The sequence below is a fragment of the Ochotona princeps genome, chromosome 12 (genome assembly GCF_030435755.1).
Source record: "Ochotona princeps isolate mOchPri1 chromosome 12, mOchPri1.hap1, whole genome shotgun sequence".
Taxonomy (NCBI): domain Eukaryota; kingdom Metazoa; phylum Chordata; class Mammalia; order Lagomorpha; family Ochotonidae; genus Ochotona; species Ochotona princeps.
Window position 1 is genome coordinate 70,908,574 of NC_080843.1, and position 12,501 is coordinate 70,921,074.

General features: G+C 41.1%; 1 pseudogene; it reads left to right on the plus strand.

Annotated features, from left to right (window-relative positions):
- The window catches only part of LOC131481526 (midasin-like), a 60,513-nt pseudogene that overhangs the window by 23,729 nt on the left and 24,283 nt on the right, over nt 1–12,501 (plus strand).

The following is a 12,501-nucleotide window of genomic DNA, read 5'->3' on the forward strand; positions in this document are numbered from 1 at the left end:
TGTAAGGCTCTATTGAGATACAGCTAGGAGCCAGCCACCCTGTGACTTTCAGGTGTGCAAAGTCTCTCAGTGGAGAACAGTCATCATTATGTGCTAGATTCCAGTTCTGCTCAAGTTAGAGAGCAGTATGGTATGGTAATAGGTCAGAAATGATGAGAAGGAACGGGGGAGTTGATCTTGAATGTACGCAGTTAAGATTCTTGCTAACTTACTTTGTGTTTGAAATGTGAGCATGGTATTTTACATCTACTTTTTCTCAGTAGCATAGGAAGAAGGATTATTACCTGCTTCCGTGTCTGAAGAGAAAATACAATAAGTAAAAGAGAAGGAAGAGAATAAAATAAATTGTGTGGGGTGTTTGGCCTATTGACTGAGGTGTTGTTTGGAACACCTACATGCCATATCAGCTAATGTATGCCCTACGTGTTTTTTTTTTTTTACTTGAAAGTCAGATTTACAGAGAGAAGGAGATACAGAGAGAAAGATCTTCCATCCATTAGCTCTATCCCCAGGTGGCAGCTACGCTTGGTTTTGAGCTGATCTGAAGCCTGGAGCCAGGCGCTTTGCTCAAAGGCTTTGTTTGTATGTTTGCTTGTTTCTCATTTTATGACACAGTTTCATAGGCTCAGGGATTCCCCAAACCCTCCCCCCATATTGAATTCCTCCACATTGTTACAGTAGTACAGATCATAAACAGTCATGATTCATTCATTGCAGGCATGGACCATGCAGAGAGTCCAGCATCTTATTGTCCAGATAAATTCAAGTTTCATTGGGAGACCATTCCTGGTCTGAAAGTAGGGCTAGCAGAAAATCATTCCCTCCAGTGAAAGGCCCCCTACACAATTTCAACAACAGTTTACAACATCACGAAGTTAATTGACATGGTATTGAATAACCAGTATGTTAGAAAATGCAAGTTCTTAACCATATCCGGTAACTACTTCATTGACATCTCAATTACATCTCAATCTCAACTGGCTGCTATACACCTTTAAATAGTTATATGGTACTATTCAGCTGTCTTGTGCCTATTTTCATTTTCATATTTAGCAGCTTAAAGTATTCAAGCGTGATTTCTACTGAACTATGTGAATTTTAGGATAATGCAAACAGGCCTATACCTCAAAATGCCATATGTAGGTGCAGGGTCCAAAGGCTTTGGGCCATCTTGTACTGCTTTCCAGGCCACAAGCTGGAAGGGCACTGGAACAGCCAGGCTATACACCGGTGCCCATATGGAATCCTGGTGCATTCAGGACTAGGCTTTAGCCGCTAGGCTACCGTGCCAGGTCTTCAAGATTTTTTTTTTTTTAAAGCTTCGCAGTTTCAGAATCAAAACATCAAATCTGTTTTTTGGCACATAGACAATACCGCAGAATGCTCTAGTTTCGGGGCTCTGTATGTTAACTTGTCAGGTCAGCTTAAGTTTTCTTAGGCAACACTGAACAAGGTCTACTTAAAGGAAAGCAACATTTTGGTTTTGCATCATCAGCAGGCAGAACAAGAGATGAAATGAGATGAAATGAGAGATGAAATGATTGCTAAGACCAAGCTGGTGATTGACCCGGTGCGATAGCAAAGCAGTTAAAGTCCTTGCCTTGAACATGCTGGAATCCCATATGGTCGCTGGTTCTAATCTCGGCAGCCCCACTTCTCATCCAGCTTCCCTGCTTGTGGTCTGGGAGAGCAGTAGAGGACAGCCCAGAGCTTTGGGACCCTGTACCTGGCTCCTGGCTCCTAACTTCGGATTGGCTCAGCTCCAGCTGTTGCGGCCACTTGGGGAGTGAACCATCAGAAGGAAGATCTTCCTCTCTGTCTCTCCTCCTCTCTGTATATCTGCCTTTCCAATAAAAATTAAAAATAAATCTTAAAAAGGAAAGACTAAGTTGGTGATGAGGAGCACTTGCACACTAACTGAATTGTGTTTTTTGAGCTGCACCTGCATGGGAGACCTGGAGGAGGTTGCTGGCTCCTGGTTTCGGATCGGCACAGCACCAGCCGTTGCAGTCACTCTGGGAGTAAGTCATAGATTGGACGATATTTCTCTTTGTCTCTCCTCCTCTCTGTATATCTGACTTTGCAATAAAAATAAGCATGGTTTCTGGTCCTTGATAGACCTGATAGATGATCACCAAGGAACAGCGAAGTGATGACAAACTGATAATTTTGTGCATATGGCATGGCAGGTATTTGAGTTTTGGGGAAGGGAAAGAGAATTCTGTGTAGGGCAAAGGCCATGAGAATGGAGGGTCTTAATGATTTTTGTTTGAAATGGTAAAAATATAAGCTTCCTTCATATAAGCTTCAGTAAACCCTTCTCTATGCGCTGATAGCCATTTATTTTCTCTAGAGTATTACTGTGTGACTGAAAGTAGGATTGAAACCTCTGGCTGGAATCAGGATCTTTATGTGCCCTGTAGTGTAAAGTCTCTGGGCCACGTATGTAGAGCGGGAGAAGATTGAAGATGCTGCTGGCACAGAGAAGTGCGGTTTAGTGAGATGCTGTTTGTAGGGAGCCAAGGGAAAGTGAACTTTCAGTAAATTGGTAGCTAAGGTCATAAATGAGACATCTGATATGTGCCAGAGTCCTTACCAACCTTTGCAAGGGTATATTTTCCTAACTTTCCTTATAGGTTTAAAATTCACGTTAGGATTTGTGTTCATTATAGTTCTCTCCTGCCTTGAGAAATTGGTTTAAGGAAATATGGTGTCCTCAGAGTACAAGCCGTGAAGATTTGATTCAGATTATCAATTGTAATCTTCATCCAGGATTGTCCCTGAGCAGAATGGATCATAAAGATTAGTTGACAGGTGGCAGCAGTGTGGTTCACTGGGTCAAATGGAGGTGTGTGCTAGGAGTGTGTGTAACCATGTGTGTACATAGTGTTAAAGGAAATAGGTTGTAGTGAAATGGAAACAACATAAACAGACACTCAAAATGTTTCATTTCATTTTAATTATTGCCTCTTTGAGAATTTATAGAGCTTAAACTGTGTTTTTGTCACCAACATTTTTTTCGCTTTCCCTTTATTAAAAAATCGGTTGAGCCCAGTGCAATGTCTAAGTGGCAAAATCCTCATCTTGCAAGTGTCAGGACCCCAGTTCATGAGCAGGCTGTTCCACTTCCCACCCAGCTCCCTGCTTGTGGCATGGGAAAGCAGCAGAGGATGGCCCTGTACCCATGTGGGAGACCTGGAAGAAGCTCTTGACTTCTGGCTTCCGATTGGCTCCAGCTGTTGTGGCTGTCTGGGGATGTGAACCAGCAGATGGAAGATCTTTCTCTTCATAAATCTGGTCTGCCTTTCCAATTTAAAAAAAATACCTAAAAATTATTATAAAATGTTGAAACATGAAGAAACTAGAATAGTATTAAAAATCTTTAAACAATTATTCAAATGCCCAGTAAGATTCAGGTTGTTTATTATATGATGTATTTTTGGAAGTTATGTACTTAATGAATTTGCAAAGAGAAAAAGAGAGATTAAATCTGTCATTCACTAGTTTACTTCCCAGATACCTACAATAGCCAGGACTGTGTTTGCACTGTTACCAGAAACAAGGAGCACCATTACTTGTGCCTCACCAGGTGGCCACAAGAGCCAGAGCTGAGCCAATCCAAAGCCAGGAGCCAGGAGCTTCTTCCTGGTCTCCCATGGATGTGCAGGGTCCCAAGGCTTTGAGCTGTGCTTGACTGCTTTCCTTGGGCACAAGCAGGGAGCTGGTTGGGAAGTAGAGTAGCCTGGATACAATCTGGTGCCCATATGTGATCCTGATACATGCAAGGCTACCACACTGGGCCTGATTTTTTTTTTCTTTTTGATGATTTATTATTAATTTCTTTTAATTATTTATTTTGATAATCTTTACATAATTGATTAGGGCATAAACTGACAAGGACTAAAGGAGAGTGGGTAAGACTATTGTTTCTACATTTTTTCTTGTATCTGGGGGGAGGGGAGAGATAAAGGAAGAACCCACATGCAGCCTCCCACTCATCCCAGGGTCCTCAAAGAGGGGCATATTTACAGAGAGAAGGTGAGACAAAGAGGAACATCTTCCACTTGCTGATTCACTCCCCAAGCAGTAGCAATGTCTAAAGCTGAATTGATCAGAAGCCAGGAGCCAGGAGCTGCTTCTGGGTCTTTCGCTGGTGTAGGGAGGTAAGGCTTGGCCATGCCTTACTGGTTTCCCAGGGCACAAGCAGCTAGGGCATGGTTTAATTCTAAGATTCAATACATAGGGTTTTTAATTATTATGTTATTCTTAGAGAATATAAAAGGTATTCATTCAATTTATAATCATGTCTGTTCAACTTATTAAAGCTTGTTTCAAAAATAGATTGGATAGGGCCCGGCGCGATAGCTTAGCAGCTAAAGTCCTTGCCTTGCCTGCGCCAGGACACCATATGGGCATGGGTTCTAATCCCAGCAGCCCCGCTTCCCATTTAGCTCCCTGCATGTGGTCCGTGAAAGCAGTTGAGGATGACCCAAAGCTTTGGAACGTTGCACCCACATAGGAGACCCCCAAGAGGTTCCTGGCTCTTGACTTCAGATTGGCAAATCTCTGGCTGTTCCGGCCATCGTATCCACTTGGGGAGTGAATCAACGGATGGAAGATTTTGCTTTCTGTCTCTCCTCTCTATATCGCTTACTTTCCATTAAGGAATAAAATTGGATAACGGCTGGTGCCATGAGAAGGGTAAGCTTCCTACTGTTGTGCTGGCATTACGTGTGGCTACTGGTTCGAGTGCCAGCTGCTGCACTTCTGATTCAGGAGCTTATCCTGATGCCAGAAGCTTCTTCTGGGTTTCCCACATGAGTGCAGGGTCTCAGGCTTTTGACCATCCTCCATTGCTCCCCCATGACCCAAAGCAGGGAGCTGGATCACAAGCGTAGCAGCAAGAATACAAACTGGCATGCATATTGGAAGCTGATGCTTCGAGGTGGAGGATTAGACAGTTGAGCCATCGTGCCCGCCCCTAAATTTACTGTTTTATGACATTTGTTGGCAGTTATGCTTTTAAGGTAAAATGTTTTATATTGATTTTACAAGCTTTTATAAAATGCTCTGCTCAATGTAAATGATACCGTTTCAATCTGTGAATTAGGTAAGGTGTATTTTTTCCAAGGCAGATATTTTATGGTACATAATTGTGAGCATTAGACTAGTCACTAAGCATGAAACGAAGTGTGTGAATCCACTAATTTGCTGAGTTGGATGATTCAGGGTAAAGAAGAAGACCTGAACTAAATGTCACTAAAAAGATGACATTCTTTATTATCATGAATGTAACAGAGATGTTCCTCAGTTTCTGTTGGTGATTTAAGTTGAAAATGCATTTAATCCCCAGAAACTACTGAGCATCAGTTTAGTGATAGTTCAAAACTCACTCTGAGTTTTTTACCCTTCAGACTGGTGGACTGGGAGTTCTAGCTCCCGGCAATGGCTCAAGATAGTTGAAAGGCTTGTCCCACATAGTACTAGCTCGTGTTAAGATGAAAATTATTATAATTTTCTCTGAACGCAAATACTTTTCCAGCACTGAGAGATCGAAAATTTGGGAGTAAAACCACTGATAAATCAGGAATCTCTTTATTGTGTTGTAGTGGACTAAACAGTACCCATCATGAATACTGATTGAGGCACACCTGAGTGCCCCACTTCTGATTCAACTCCCTGGAATGCACATGGGATAACAGCAAAAGATGGCTGAAGGGCTTGTCCTCTTTACCCACATGAGAGACCCAGATTGAATTCCTGGCTCATGGCTTGGTTCTGGTCCTGTCCTCATTTTTGCAACCATTTGAAAGTGAACTAGCAGATCAAAGGACACCACCTCTGCTTCACCACTGCATCTGTGCAATTCTTCCTCATAAATCAATCCACCATAAAGAGTATAGACTGCTTTTTGGCCATTTGTACCCTCTTGGAATTTGCTACAAATCACAAATGCCTTTGTTTTCTTTTGTCTTAGGGGTTGACATAGCTGAAGTGATGCTGGATTTCATTGATTGGCTGACCCGCCAGGAGTTTGGCCGAAAGTGCATGGTTAGTATCAGAAATCTCCTCTCGTGGGTAAACTTCATGAACACAATGGTGGAATAAGCTGATTTGAAAAGGCCAGACACCATCTCTACAGTCACATCTTTTGTTCATGTCGCCTGCCTGGTGTACATAGGTGGAATAGGTTCAGGCATTTTGTCTGTTAGCTGGAGGAGGCAAGGAACCAGGGTAGAATGGAATTTGGATAGGAGCAATATGTGACTGGATCCTTAAGTCTGAAACTTAGAATGATTTTCCTTTTCTTCATGTTTTTTGAAAGGTAGTTGATGTAAAAAGTTTGCCACAGGCATGAGATGATTATAATGATTATGTTCTTGGAGCACTGAGTAGTTCTTAATATGAGCAGATTTCTGTTAATGGGCTTGCATCATTTTGTTTTAAATTATTATAAAATTCAGCATTAAAGTTATGGGCGTTCAGCTGGGAAGATTAGAAATAAAACACGTGGCTGGTGTTGATGAATTGGTACTCTTGTCTTCAGGCTGATTGGTCACTGCATGGCTGGGACGCTTTACTGAATAAGCTGCTGGTTAATGGATCTGAAACAAGTGGGATGGTGTCAGGTTCTTCTTTCAAGTGCTCACATGAGGAGTTGCATGTGTGCTCTACTTCTGCTGAGATCCATGCTCCCCAGGAACATGGCTCGGGCTCTTGTAAGAGCTCTAGTGAAACTTGGTGCTGTGTTGATTGACCTACTGACCCTCTTATTGTAGGGGTAACTTCCTCTGGGTTTGGTACAGCTCTCTTGGCTCGAGAAGAATGCCTGAAATTCCTTATCAAGAGACTTTCCAAGATAGTCCAGCTTACAGAATCAGAAAAATGAATTGAAGATTTATAGCATGCTCAAAGCCAAGGAATTCACTGGGATAGATAACCTTTGGGGAATTCATCCATTTTTTATTCCAAGGGGTAAGAATTTTTTTAAGAACTTAAAATTTTCTCATAGATGAAAGATTTTTACTTAATTCTTAGTATGTTGTATTCTTGATTGTTTTTGAACATTATCTGAATTGGAATCTCACTTGATAGAATTGTAATTGAATGGTTCAAAATATATACATGGTATGTAAAGCTAAAAGAAACTGCAAAGTATGAAGAGATTATTTTCTAGAAATACATTTGCTTATTAGTTTTTATCTACAATAAGAGACTTCTTGCAATAAAGCTCTATGTCCCAGTTAAGCTGTCAGTAAAATATCTTGCACAGGGTTATTTAGCCCTGTATCTGAACTACATGACTGTCACTGCCTTTTACAAAAATAGGCTTGTGAACCATTCAAGGCAGGTATTCTCTCATTCTTCTGCTTATTCCTGGCGATTGTCCTTTTGCTGGTAGTCACAGGCGCTCAAAGTGTCTAGGCTGAGTAAGTGAATTAATGAACGGTTAAATGAGCAACCCAGTAGCCAAGCAGAAGTTTGGTTTGAGTTCTGATGCTTATCATCATTCAGGCTTGGTTGCCTCTCCAAGCATTTTAATGGGAGAAGTAAATGAGATGTCTCCTAATGAACCCTGTTTTTCTTGTGTGGTTGCTCCCACTGCAGGGTCATGTGATCCTCTCCATTCTTCTCTATCGCTGTTAATAATTGTTAATGTACAGAGGTTCATTGGTAAACAGTTCCATCCCAGACTTCCAACCAAATGGATCACATATCCTTTCCTCCTCCCTTCAAAGTTCTGTTACCTCTTAAAACACACTGTGTTGGGCCCAGCACAATAGTGTAGTGGTTAAGGTCCTTGCTGTGAACATGCCAGGATTCCATATGGGTGCCAGTTCTAATCCCGGCAGCCCCACTTCCCATCCAGCTCCCTGCTTGTGGCCTGGGAAAGCAGTCGAGGACAGCCCAGAGCTTTGGGACCCTGCACCTGAGTGGGAGACCCAGAGAAGCTCCTGGATCCTGGCTTTGGATTGGCTCAGCTGCAGCCATTATGGCCGCTTGGGGAGCGAATCATCGGACGGAAGATATTCCTCTCTGTCTTTCCTCCTCTCTGTATATCTGCCTGTCCAATAAAAATAAATCTTAAAAATGAGCAAGCAAAAAACACATACTGTGTTCATCTTGCTGGGCCTTGATGATGTAAGTGCTAAATCTCTTCCAAATCCACAGTCATAGTTTTCAGTGTTCTTATGTAGAATCTGTGTGCTCATATCTTGGTACTGGGCTAGTCTTCTGTTTGCACAGGTGAGGAAACAAATGCTGTCCTAACCCTATCCTTCCTAATTCAAATACCAGAATTTCTGCTGAGAAATATAGTGGCACAAGTGTTAAGTTCTGTGAGATTGTAATTTTTATTTTTTTATTCGTGTGCTTCGGTTACCATATGAGTTAAGATAAGACATATCATTAATTGTCTAGGTGACCTGAAAGCCTTGGAATTGCTTGGCTTTTAGTTACTATGAAAATTCAAAAGCACCAACGACACTTGTTGGCGAGGTTGCGGGGAAAAGGGAACCCTACTCCACTGCTGGTGGGGCTGCAGGCTGGTACAGCCTCTATGGAAATCAGTATGGAGAATATTCAAACAACTCAAATTCAACATACCGTATGATCCAGCAATAGCACTCCTAGGAATATATCCAGAACACTTGTTCTATGAGAAACCAACATGCACTCCTATGTTCATAGCAGCACAATCAGTAATTGCAAAAACATGGAAACAACCAAAATGCCCATCAACAGAGGATTGGATAAGAAAGCTATGGTTCATCTACTCCATGGAATACTACTCAGCTATTAAAAAAAACAAAATGCAGTTCTTTGTGGCCAAATGGGCCAAACTGGAAACCATAATGCTAAGGGAAATGAGCCAATCCCAAAAGGTTAAATACCACATGTTTGCCTTAATTTAAGATGATATGATGTTATGTATAACATGTTATGTTTTGAATGTTATATGTTGTGTATAAACTAAAATTGAAGTATAGGTGAGGTGGTCACAGAAGGTGGCTGGGAACCCGCATTTACTTTTAACATATTGGTTACTCATTACTATGTCAATTAATTCCATAATGATGTAAATTTTTGCTGATGGTATGTTGGAGCTTTCAATTGACTGGGATGATACTCTGCTGGCTCTGTCATCAGACCAGAGAGGGTATACCTAAGAAGCCGCTGAACTTGACGGGACAATAAGATGCTGGACTCTATGTTTGGTATACGCTTGCAATGGGGAAATCTCAACTGAACTTGAGCTGTGGTTATGCAGCAAGGTGGAGGAATCCACCATGGTGGGAGGGTTTGGGGAGGGGTGGGGAGAACCCAAGTATCTATGTAACTGTGTCACATAATACAATGTAATTACTGAAGTTAAATAATAAATAATTAAAAAAAAAAGAAAATTCAAGTACGAGTGTTACTGATGATTTGAATTATAGATTATAAAGTCAGAGATATTTATTTGTAATTAGACCTATGTAAATGTGTATAGGGAGTTAGATCTGTATAGCAGAGTTGATGATTGTATGCCACATTTTATGGATACCAGAGTAGGAAAAAGGTGAAATAGGGACCGTCACTACCAATCCAATGATGCATTCTTAGAATTTGGTGTTGACATGTATGTTTGAATTTGGTATGTCCAGCTTACATGTGCCTTTGCTTTTCTCCTTGAAGGTCCTATCCTCTGCAGGAATAATATCACCGATTATGCGCTCAATGCAGCCACTACCGCTATGAATGCCCAGAGGCTTTTACGAGCTACCAAACTGAACAAACCCATTCTTTTGGAAGGCTCACCCGGTGTTGGCAAGACAAGCTTGGTGGCAGCATTAGCAAAGGCTTCAGGACACACTCTTGTTCGAATCAACTTATCGGAGCAGACAGTAAGCTTTATCATCTTGTAGTGGATGGGAATAGTTATTGGTGGCATTTTCTATTTATAGAATTTCCTACATTGTAGTTATTATGTAATAGGTATTAATTGTGTAGTGTCAAATGTTTCATGTATTGATGTAAACCTCAATCTTGTAGCTAACTGCTCTGGGTTTGTTAGTAGCTGACACCTACAGTAGTATTTTCAGTTAGATGCCGTATTGTAATCATCTTATGAGAAAGAATTACCTACTTTTCTATTTACTATAATTCTGTTAAGTTTTTCATTTTGAAAAATAACCAAATAGTAGAAATAAAGTGGCTTGTAAACAAACCTTTGAAAATATAGGGCAGAGCTGACAAATGCAGTGTAGCTTTTGTAATGGTGTCTAGGAAACAGGACCTAGGAATTGCTATTAATGTTCTGGATTTTCTCCTTTTCCTTTTTTTTTTTTTTTTTTTGAAGTTCACAAATTAATGTTCAGCAGGGAAGAATGAGAACTTTTAACCTAGAGTACCAACTCAGACTGAGTGATACTCTTGAGCATTGCAGTGAGAAGGTGCTTGGGGACCATGTCGGCTCCAGGAAAAAGGCAGGGTAAATGTTACAGATAAGGAGAAAGAGTAGGATATAAAGCCCAAGTGCTTCTCATTTCAGCTTTAGGATCCTAGGCTGCAGTTATTTTTCTGTGGCTGATAATACTGGCTTTTCTCCCTTTCTTCCCTCTTTGAAAGGATATCACAGACCTATTTGGAGCAGATCTCCCTGTTGAAGGTGGCAAGGGAGGAGAATTTGCCTGGCGCGACGGCCCCCTGCTGGCAGCTCTGAAGGAGGGGCACTGGGTGGTGTTGGATGAGGTGAGGGCTTCTCCAGGACAGGGTCATTTGCTGGGGAAGCAGTCCTGCTTTCCGTAGCTCTTGCTAAGTGAGCGTGTTGATGGCTAGTGAAGAGAGGTTCTGTTGTTAACAGAACCTCTACAGCTTCTTTTAAGAATAAGAGAAGCCCCTCTACGTTTCTAACTCAGAAACTCTCCTGCAGAAAAAAACTCTACCTTAATTAGTTTAGCCTCCCTTCTCTGGAAGATCAAGGAACAGGTTCTTGCCTGTAATTTGCGTTGTAGCTTCTTTAGGCAAAGGAAGAACCAGGTTTTAATGCTGAAAGCTGCTGTTTATTCTGCTGTTCTGTGGAAATACATTCGGGGCCCACTGAACCTTCTGTATTTGAAAATGAACTTTTTTTGAAGGCTTTTTTATTTGAAAGAATTAGAGAGAGGAGAGGATACTGATCTTTCTTCTTTTGATTCACTCCTAAAGTAACTTCAACAGCTTGTCAGAGAAGCCAGGGGCACCTTACAGGTCTCCCATGTGGATCGGAGCCCAAGAACTTGGAGCATGCTCTGCTGCTTTTTAAGGCACACTAGTAGGGAGCTGGGTTAGGAGTGAAGGAGCTGAGATTGGAGACAGCACCTGTATGGTATGCTGTCGCTGCAGGTGGAGGCTTAACCTGTGCTGTATATTTTCTGATAAAACAAAGAAAAATTTATGTATTGTAGTGCTGGTGTAAATATTACCATTGAGGGTCTTGATTTTTTCCCCCATATGCATTTTATTGATTCATATTTTCTTTATTGGATTTTTCCTCCACTACTTAAACAGCATATGTGCCTCCCCAGCCTTGTGTAAATTCAGCTCTCATTTCTGATATGAGAACCCCTTGCGATTATTCTTGTTCATGGAACTGTTGGTGAATGTATTATGTCAGTGAAGCCCTCTTGGAGATTTAACTCAGTCTTTGAGCTGGGAAATCGTATAAAATAACTATCAAACATTGTCTGTTCCTTCCATTAGTGTTAGACCATGAAAATGAAAAGCTTGTATGTTGGTAAGTTTTTTGGGAAATTCTTGTTTACAGCATTGGTCATTAGTGGTGTACATATAGACACAATAACTTTAGAGAAGATTGCAAGTTTATAAAAAATTAATTCAATGCTTATTCACATTACTTAAGAATAATTGATATACGCTTGTATTTATTACATCCAAAATCTTTTTGCTATCTGTTTGAATTAATGAATAATAGACTATGCATTGACTGCATGTTTCAAAACAAGAGGGATGCTAAATACTGAGCTTTCTGCTAAAGATAAGCTAACTTTGCTGGATATCATTCCCCTGTTGTTTTAATAGTTGTATAAAACAGATAATGAAAGGTACATATGTTCTTTGTTCCCAAAATAGCTTACCCTGGCTTCTCAGTCAATATTGGAAGGACTCAATGCTTGCTTTGACCATCGAGGAGAAATCTTCGTACCAGAATTGGGGATGACTTTTCAAGTACAGCATGAAAAGACAAAGATTTTTGGATGTCAGAATCCTCTTAGACAAGGAGGTGGGAGGAAGGGCTTACCCAGGTCTTTCCTTAACAGATTTACTCAGGTGAGATTCACTGTTGCCATAGAAACTGGTGGTGGAAAGGCAGGGAGTCATGAGATGGCTGTGACCTGGCTTTGTGGGACCTCACTGTGACAATGAAAGAGGACCAACTTAATGGCTGCCTTTTCTTGTCTCTATATGATGTACATTGATTTAACTGATTTCTGTTAATCACTTTTCTGTCAGCTTGAA